We start from the raw sequence: 9,586 nt of genomic DNA on the forward strand, positions 1-9,586 counted from the left end.
CCAGCATGCAGTTAGCTTTTTTTGCAGCAAAAGTACTTTATTGGCTTATCTTCAGGTCATGGTCCACTGTAACCCACAGGTGCTTCTCTGAAGTACTGCAGCCTAGCCAACCACTCCCAAGTCTGTATTTGTGCATGCAATTATTCCATCTCAAATGCAGGTTTTGCACTTGTCCTCATTGAATCTCATCTGGCTGATTATGAACCATTTCTCCCATCTAACCTGAGCATTGTGAATAGTAACACTTCCCTCCAGAGTATTTGTAACTCTACCTAACTTGGTATTGTGTCCAAATTTGCTAATTGTGTACTCAGTCCCTCCATCCAAATAATTATTGAAGATGGTGAACACTACAACACCTAGGGAACCCACCTGATGCCTCCTTCCAACTAGACATCAAGCAATTGAGAACTACCTACCGAATACAATGTTCCTTCTCTGTGGGACATGAAACTCCCTTTACTATATCTAAGTGACTTGCAAGGGTCAAGCCTGAAAAGTTCTGGGGACACAGCAGGGCCAGGCCTTCAGGAGGCTGAAGGTGGATCCAGAGCATATTTTGGAAGACCATAGGGAAACACTGGAGGAGTATCCCTGTAGCTCATGAGGACTAACAGACAGGATCCTCAAACTCTGGAAGAGTTGTGGGGACAGGCTTGATGTGCTTTGGAAACAGAACTAGAACCAGTGAGAGCTGCTCTAGGGGGCTCTGGGGATGGAGGAAGCCTGGGAGGCTCTGGGGGGCAGAGCCAGGGATGGAGTAGAAGGTGGCCTGGGGAGGTCTGGGAATGGAGCAAAGCTGGGAAGCTCTAGAGACACAGCAGGAACCAGCACAGAGAGTTATGGGGGCAGAACCAGGACCACAGCAGGAGATCCAGGTAATCCTTCCTACCAGCTTCCAGAAAATTCTGTGGTTGCATAATCATAATGTTGAAGGTCGTTATGCCTTATGAACCATAAAATGTCTTATCAAAATAAGTATGAGTATGCAGTATCCTAAGGTATTTCAGCACGAGTATTTTGTACAAATTCACATGAAACAAAGATCTATGGAAACTTCATGACTCATCATACAGTCATGTATTTTGTGTAGACCACACTTTAGAAACATGTTAGAGACATAATGTTTCATTTTCTTCTTTGACTGCCTATAAGACCAGCTGTTTTTAGTACCAGGAATTCAATTGTATGAGTTTCAGAAATAACATAAAAAGATAAAATTAGAAATCTCTAAAACCTTTCTTCAGCACAATAGCCTAATTTTTTTAATCAAATATCTATCAGGGATAGAAAGCAAGTGGCATGTATCCTACAGAAAAATGTAACCTCTTCTTATTCTAATGTCAAAAGCTCTTGAGTCTATGCTGATGGATTTGGCCATGAAATCTGTTGTTGAGTCAGAACTGAATATTTCCCAGGCATTTGTCATTTTGAAGACTAATTCCACATTTAGGCTGTCTGGCAAAAGCTTTCAGTGCATGTGGTGTTTTCTTTGCTTTTATCCCTTGAGATAAAAAAGAAGAACTTTGTAATGAAAATTATGGCTGTCAACTAGTTTTTAAGATTATGTATTCAACCTTTCATAAAAATAAATAGCCAACAGAAGAACAGCAGAGAAAGTTTTGAAAGAAGAAAAAAATGAGAAGTTAGACCCCTGCTGTTTAAGTTAAGACTGTACTCCTGCAACTTTGCAAGCTTAAAAATAGATCATTGATAATGAGGAAAACCTCATGTTGTTTGTGCCCACCCACAGAGATAGAATAGATTTTTGTTGATAACATAGTGGAGAAATGATAATGTCCAAGTCTGTCCCTAGACTAAAACCAGGTAAAAAAATTGTATGAGACAAATATTTCAGAAGATACTGAGCAAAATCTGTTGTTCTTTTCAAAACACTGCTAGTATCTATACATTATAGCTAGATAATACCATTTTAGTTTCTTTCTCCTCCCTACTTTTTTGAAGAGAAGCATGTCCATCACCATGATACTGACTTTTACTGATGAAAACTGAACTGAAATTACTGACATGGAAATAGAGCAGTCACCTCTTTTGAGCAGAAGTTTCTCTTAGGATGAATTTCAGCTATGAATAGACTAATGATGTCCATCAGCAGCTTCCATCAGGAAATTGTGAATAGCAGCATTTCTTTAGTATTAGGAAAGCATGTGTAAATGCTAGGGAATTGATTGCTTACCAAACCGAAGCTCAAGAAACCATGAAGCTAGTCAGGTATGGTTTGCCTAGATGTAGGGCCTTGTTACAATTTAAGCTATAAGCTGAACAAATGTTAATCGGTTTAGTGTTGTTCAGCTTAGTGGAGCAGTTGCATTTTACAGCAAAAAACCATCTCTGATGAGATTGTGACTGTCCCTCACCTACACAGCTAAGGTTTTCCAGTAGCTGCTTGGTGAACGGAGGCAGGACTAAGAGTCTATAAGTTTACTAGTACAAACCAAGTCAGTGCTGTCAGCCACAATGTCTTCATGTTCTGCGTGTTTGTTTTTTAGTCTGTTGTATTTATTGGCATTGGCTGCAGTGCCAATAAATGCACCAAAGGCAGGCTGGCTCACTGCTCCCACTGGGCAGAATCAGTACCAGGCCTCAGAGTGGCAGTAGCTGCAGTGCCTCCCACTACTAGCTCACTGCTTAAGCTCCAAGAGACCTGATCCTTTCCCCCAGAGAGAATGAGCATGCAGCAGTGTAGGGTTTATTTTCCAGCAATCTTGACAGTGGCATAGAACCAGTGTTAACACTTAATAAGGACTATTAGCAGTGTTAACATACTTAATAAGGACTAATCATACTGGAGAAATCTGTATGCCTATAGTAAAAGATGTAGAGAATAACCATGTATAGTTTATGCAAATCACTGCACTCTAGCTAATAATTCCTGCTGGTCAGAGTAGAGTGGTTTGTATGGTCTATAATTAATCAGACAAAAAAATCCATAATGATTAAATAAGTGAGATAACCCAGAATCCATTCATTTACAAGCCATTAACTGGAAGGAAAAATAACATAATTATGGTTTAGTATGTGCAAAACATTCCTGCAGACTGACTACCTAAAATAATTTCATTTCAGTATAATTCAGAATAGTTTCACTTGACATCCTTTAGTTAGATTGGATGAAAAATAAGTGAAAATGAATCATTTTCTGAAATATTTTTCACTACAAAGATCAATCAAAAAGACTGAACAATAAAATAGTATGCAAACAGTAATAGACTCTTCAAAACACTGAGAAAATATTACACTTGGTTTTCATAGAAACATTCTTTTTACCCAACACAGAATATTTAAAAGCTGGGAATATTCAAGAAGAATATCGCATAATAATTGTGAACGCCAGAGATTTGCATTTGTAACATAAGCAAAAAATGTATTATTGCTCAGTTGGATCTCAGCTGCACTGTTCATGCAATTGTTCTACAATTGTTTTTGGAATATGTACAGCTGTAGAAGGAGAATGAATGCTAACCATTTGAATAGGTATACAAATAAAGCTAGTGAAAAAAATTCTTAAGGATACAGATGCCAGTATAAAAATAATAGGGGGGGCAGATTATACTGTCTCTACCTCCAGGTAGTTTTCCACTGGCCCACTCATAAGGCTACTAGTTCAGTTTCCTCCATAATCCCTTCCCCCTAGTTCCATGCAGTTTCATTATACACATACCAATTACTGGCTACAAGCACTATAATTAAGGTTACAAAACCGTTTCCATTACAATCCTTTGCTTTTAGGCGGGGATTGTTAACATTTTGATGGATTTTTAAACTATTTTTCTACTTTTATTTTTGAATGTTTACCTTTTCAGCTGTAACAAGCTATGCTACAGTTAAAAGTCCCCAAATGCATTGTACTTAGGAGATCTGAAGTCTTGCTTACAAGGTTAACTGCAACTTTGTTTTCATGTTTGTCTTTGAGTCCTCCTCCACAGAAAATCAGGCCTTTCCTGGAGTGGAATTAAGCTCTTCCATTCTTAGAATGGTTCCTAGGTTACAATACCTTGTGTATCAAAATTGCTTACACAGTATATCTGACTACAGCTTTCCCCTTTGGAAGTCAAGACCATGGTGAACATTATGACTAGACAGCCTTCTTATATGAAAAGATAGCTTGATTTTAACATGAAAGGCAAGCATAACAAAAAAGAGAGGTTTTCAAAACAAAAAATCTACATAGATATCTGTCTTATTCAAGCCATACCTACTATTTTATTGTAATGGCCCAGATAACTTCTCCAGACACTTTTTGGTGCCTATCTAAACAATTCCACAACTGCTTCCCCACTTTTAACCAGAGTCCCTTTCTCTTCTTAAATTCCTGTACATTTTTATGTTCCTAGCCAAAAGCAGTCCATTGCCCCCAAGTAGGAAAGAGAATCAGTCATTCTTTTCACGTCTAAGAGCTTTTTATTGTCCTGCAATAATCCTTAAAGTATTTAATGGCCTGTGTCAAAAAGTATCTCTAACCATTGTTGTGGCATTTTCGTTATTTCCCAACAGCCCTTTTTGATTCAGTCATCAATTGGCACCATTGCTCTTTACAGAGCATGGTGTATGCACCAATGAGTTTTTTGATGGCTGCTGAGTCCAATGCACCACTGACAGTACTGCCCACAGGTAGGGCACAGCCACACACTAGCAGTGCTCTGAATCTGAGTGTGACAGAACACTTATGGTGTCTCTCACTTTAAGAGCTGGGATAAGCAGCCGGCAGCTGTGGCCCTGGCTCTGATGAGTGGCCATTTTAAGATTCAAGCCAGCAGGGCTGGAGGCAGTAGTTTGCTGCCTGATGCCATGGAAGGAACAACTCCTGGTGGAGCTGCTGCTCCTGCAACAACTTGGAGATGAGGGAGAAGCTATGGGAAAGGCAGAGGCCTCTTGGCCCTGGGCATGACTTGAAACTGCACCTTGCCAGGGAAGGGTGGCCTGGTGGGGCTCCTAGTGGCATGGGTGCTCCCAGGAAATGCCAGGCCATTTACCTCCCCAGTGAAAGGGGGGGGGGCACCTGAACTCCAGCCCCCACCTTTGGGTGGGTTATTTAACATCAGAGGCAGAAGAAGCCAGGTATGCTCAGGTGTGGCACCTGAGCCCAGTAGGCACAAGACCCTGGAGAGAGGGTAGTGGGGCATGGCTGCAGCCACCTGAGCCCATATGAGGTGCAAGACCCTGGAGAGTGTGTGCATGACCACAGAGAGTGAGAGTTATGGGCCAGGCATGCCAAGGGTGGCACCTGAGCCTGTTGGGTATAAGGCCCGGAGAGTGGGTGGAGGGACAAGGCACACCCAGAGGGGCACCTGAGCCCCAATGTGGTGTAGGACCCCAGAGAATGAAGTGAAGCCCTGAAGCAAGGGGGCGAGTGAGGTGAAGCCCTGAGGACACAGTTTGCATGGTCCAGGTAAGCTTTTGGGTGCCTAAGGCCAAAGGTGGGCTGGAGGCCAAGGAGAGGCCCTGAGACTGAGAGGCATGAGTAGGGCCCAAGGAAGGGGCATTATGTTCTGGTGTGGGGCCAGGGCTAAAGTAGGCTCACAGTTGAGCAATCACTCAGTCAATGCACAGTGGGGTAGCAGGAGATGCCTGAGAGACTGTGCCGGAACTGACCAAAGAGGAGAGAGCTAAAGATCTCATGAAGTAGGGTGGGATGAGTGTGACCCAAGAGGGCAGTATGCAAGAGACTGGGTGAGAGCCGGTGCAGTGTAAGAGGGTCTGGTGAAAGAGGAATGGTATGAGCGTGGCCTCTAACATGGCAGTGTGAGAGACACAATTGTGTGTCTAGTTGGGTCTGGCCTTGAGCTGACAATTGAACAGCATGTCAGCTGTGAGGCTTGGGATGCAGTACAGGGGTGGTTGGAGCTGCATACATAGGCCCAGGAAAACAGGGTAGCCTCCTGCCTAATTAAGACCAGATAGAAGAGTGGATAAAACCTGTTTCACAAACACAGATTTTCACTTTAGTTGAGAGTTTGTTAGTGTTTCAGGCTCTGTCTTACAAAAGACCAACATTCCTGGCTGCTTTACGGATTCTATTACTAAGTTCAGCATCAAGATCTACACTGCTTGTAACAGCAGAGCCAAGGTAGAAAAGATGGTCAACAACATCTAGATAAGTACCGTCTAGGGTGATATCTGGAACTGATTCTGAAGAACCTCAGTGCATGATAACACTCTTCAAGCTTATTGCTAGGCCAAAGATTTTGCATGAGTCAGAGAACTTGGTAATAAGATGTTGTAGGGCATCATTACTGTGAGCCACAAGGGCAGTAGCACCTTGGAGCACAGACACCAACAAGGTTGATTAGACTCTTCTGTAGTGTAACTTTAAGTGTCATGGTACATATGAACACTGCAAATTGGAACTTCACACGATGACATAAGTTCATTTCTGATGGCAAAAATCTACACCATGCTTTGTCCTTACTCCTTTAGGTTTGCCATGCCAGTAAATGTTGTAGTGCTTTTCCTTTATGAAGCCCTGTATCTGAGATCCAAGTTTCCTAAGGAGCTGCAATATCAATTCTGAAATATACAAGCTCATTACTCAACACAGCCATTTTCCTCAGATATGAATCCAGATCAAAGTTATATCCAGGGGTCAAAGTCCATGTATTCCAGCAAGCAATTCTGTTTATAAAATCAAATGAGCCAGATATAAGTAGTGAGGCAAGGCTTGTTTGACCTACCTTTTCTAGGGTCAACCTGATGTAAGGCAAACAGACCATCCCTAAACAGGGCTACTTGAAAATCATGGTAGCTGCCTCAGGGCCCTTATGCCTCTCTCAGATCCTTGCAATGATTTTGCCAAGACTTTCAGCACATATGCCTAGGCAGAGTTTTGGAGGAGCAGAGGTTGCCATAAACCTGTCTTCCCCGCTTTTAGACCATTGAGCCAAAATCCAAAGGCAACAATGAAGCAGCAGCGGGAAGGAGAGGAATCAGGCACAAGTGTGTCCCGCACGCACGTGTGCCCCATAACTAACTTCTGACTGGAGGCAGCGGCGGCGGCAGCAGCAGCAGCAGAGGAATCGGCAGCGGGGGCAGCAGCAGCTGATCCCCCGAAGGTAAGTGGGGCAGAGGGCCTCAGCACAGCTGAGCCGGATCCGGAGGGGAAGCCCCCCGGGTCCCATATAGCTGAGCCGGTAGGAAGCCGCGCTCCCGAGCCGCACAGCGCTCCTGAGCGCGCAAAAAGGGAGGGCTAGGGAGGGGACTGTCCCCCCAGGCCAGCGAGCCCCCCCAGGGCTAACCCTTAAGGAGCAGGCTTCGGCGGCAGTGAATCCCCCCAGCGGGGGAGCGTAAGGGCCGGAACTGCCGGCAGGCACTTCCGGGTAGACCGGGGCGCCTGATTGGCCGTTAGAGTGGGGGCGGGTAATTCAAACCGCAGGTTTCAAAGCCGCAGGGTGACGTAGTTCCCTCACTCGGGAAGCAGCAGCGGGAAGGAGAGGAATCAGGCACACGTGTGTCCCGCACGCACGTGTGCCCCATAAATAACTTCTGACCGGAGGCAGCGGCGGCGGCGGCAGCAGCAGCAGCAGCAGAGGAATCGGCAGCGGGGGCAGCAGCAGCTGATCCCCCGAAGGTAAGTGGGGCGGAGGGCCTCGGCACAGCTGAGCCGGATCCAGAGGGGAAGCCCCCCGGGTCCCATATAGCTGAGCCGGTAGGAAGCCGCGCTCCCGAGCCACGCAGCGCGAACAGAGCACGCAGGCGTTCACGCCGGCGGGCGGGCCGGGAGGGCCAGGAGTGGGACTCCTGTACGGGTAGGACGTAGACACCACACAGGTCTACAAACAGCAGCTTAGAATGGTGTCTACGAGGAGTGCTGCTAGGGCTTCTGCCCGGAGGGACAAGGCTAACCGGGGCTGGTCTGAGGCCTCCACCCAGACTGAGCCCATGGGGGAGCTGATGTCCCCCTACCTCCTGGCCTGCAGGGGATCCCCAGCAGGGCCGGGGGGGGCAGAGATTGGGAGGCCCCACACCTGTCCGGGAGGTGCCCGGCTTAGGGCTCTGGAGGCACAGGTGAGGGAGCTCCGGGAGGAGGTTAGCAGGCTGAGGGGGATCAGGGAGGCGGAGGAGGAAATTGACAGTTATTTCCTTTCCCTGCAGGACCAGGCACCCAAGGAAGAAGCAGCCCAGGGAAGGACCTCCACAGCAGAGTGGCAGACGGTCACAGCCAGGACCGGAGCAGCTCGCAGCGAGCAGGTACCAGCTTCTCCAGTCCGACTGGAGAACAGGTACGAGGCCTTGGCGACTCTGCAGGAGATGGAAAGGGAGGAGGAAACCCTTGGGCAGAAAGAAACACCACATTCTTCACACTCCAAACAGATCAAGAGATCCGAGAGGACCCAGAAGAGGAGGAGACGCGTGCTCGTCATAGGCGATTCCATCCTGAGAGGTGCGGAAGGGCCCATTTGTCGCCAGGGCCCTTCAGCACGAGAGGTCTACTGCCTGCCTGGAGCTAAGATTCGGGATGTGACGGAGGTAATCCAGGCCAGGATCAAGCCCACCGATTACTACCCCATGGTCCTTGTCCATGTGGGTACTAATGATGCGGCCAGGAGAACCCCCGATCACCTGATGGCGGACTACCAGGATCTGGGCGGCGTGCTGAGGGAATTCGGTGCACAGGTGGTATTCTCTTCCATCCTACCAGTGAACGGACGCGGCAGACGGCATGAGAACTGCATCCGAGAGACCAACTGGCGGCTTCGGCAGTGGTGTCTCGAGGCAGGCTTCGGCTTCCTGGACAATGACCCACACATTACAACGAGGGACATGCTCAGCTGGGATGGGCTTCACCTGTCCCCCAAAGGTAAGCGTGTGTTTTCTTACAGGTTGGCGGATCTCCTCTGGCGGGCTTTAAACTAGGCTCGTCGGGGGGAGGGGAAGATGAGGGCGGGGGAAGCTGTGGACCACCAAACCAGGTGGCACCAACAAGGACAGCCCAGCCTGAAGAAAGAGAGCTTTGGGAACATGAAAGACAGGGGGTGGACAGCAATACGGCACAGGTTAGGAACGAGAAGGTAAGAGACAAAGAGCCCTTTGGGACTTGGAGCGGGGGGGCAGCAAAGGCACCAGTCGCAGGGCTCAAGTGCCTATATACTAATGCTAGGAGCATGGGGAACAAGCAGGATGAACTAGCGCTCCTGGTTGCACTAAACGCCTATGACTTAGTGGGGCTGATGGAAACCTGGTGGGATTCATCCCATGACTGGGCGGTACATATCGAGGGCTATAGATTGTACAGAAAGGACAGGGTGGGGAAAAAGGGGGGAGGGGTTGCGCTCTATGTTAAGGAGCAATATACATCAACCCTCATCAAGACAGAATCAAAGGATGAGGAAGTAGAAGGACTGTGGGTTAGGATAAATGGGGGGCAAGGAGAAAAGGATTTGGTGGTAGGGGTCTGCTACAGACCCCCACATCAAGGGGAAGAAATAGATTGGGGGCTCCTGAGGCAACTCTCGGAGACCATAAAAGCTAAAGAGGCGGTGGTCATGGGGGACCTAAACTACCCGGACATCTGTTGGGAGACACAGACAGCAAAGTCCCACCGCTCACGCAGGTTTCTAACCTGTGTACA

General features: G+C 47.2%; 1 long non-coding RNA gene across 2 annotated transcripts; it reads left to right on the top strand.

Moving 5' to 3' along the window:
• Positions 1-7,519: 7,519 nt before the first annotated feature.
• On the top strand, positions 7,520-8,808 carry LOC149868359 (uncharacterized). 2 transcript variants are annotated; one of them, XR_016440980.1, is made up of 4 exons: positions 7,520-7,585; positions 8,110-8,237; positions 8,329-8,484; positions 8,657-8,808. It is a non-coding gene; the product is annotated as an uncharacterized LOC149868359 (long non-coding RNA). The 2 variants fall into 2 exon arrangements; XR_016440979.1 differs by lacking the exon at positions 7,520-7,585 and having other exon boundaries at positions 8,030-8,237.
• The last annotated feature ends 778 nt before the right edge of the window (positions 8,809-9,586 follow it).

The sequence above is a fragment of the Crocodylus siamensis genome, chromosome 3, assembly GCF_052110815.1.
Source record: "Crocodylus siamensis isolate JL-2025a chromosome 3, ASM5211081v1, whole genome shotgun sequence".
NCBI lineage: Eukaryota > Metazoa > Chordata > Crocodylia > Crocodylidae > Crocodylus > Crocodylus siamensis.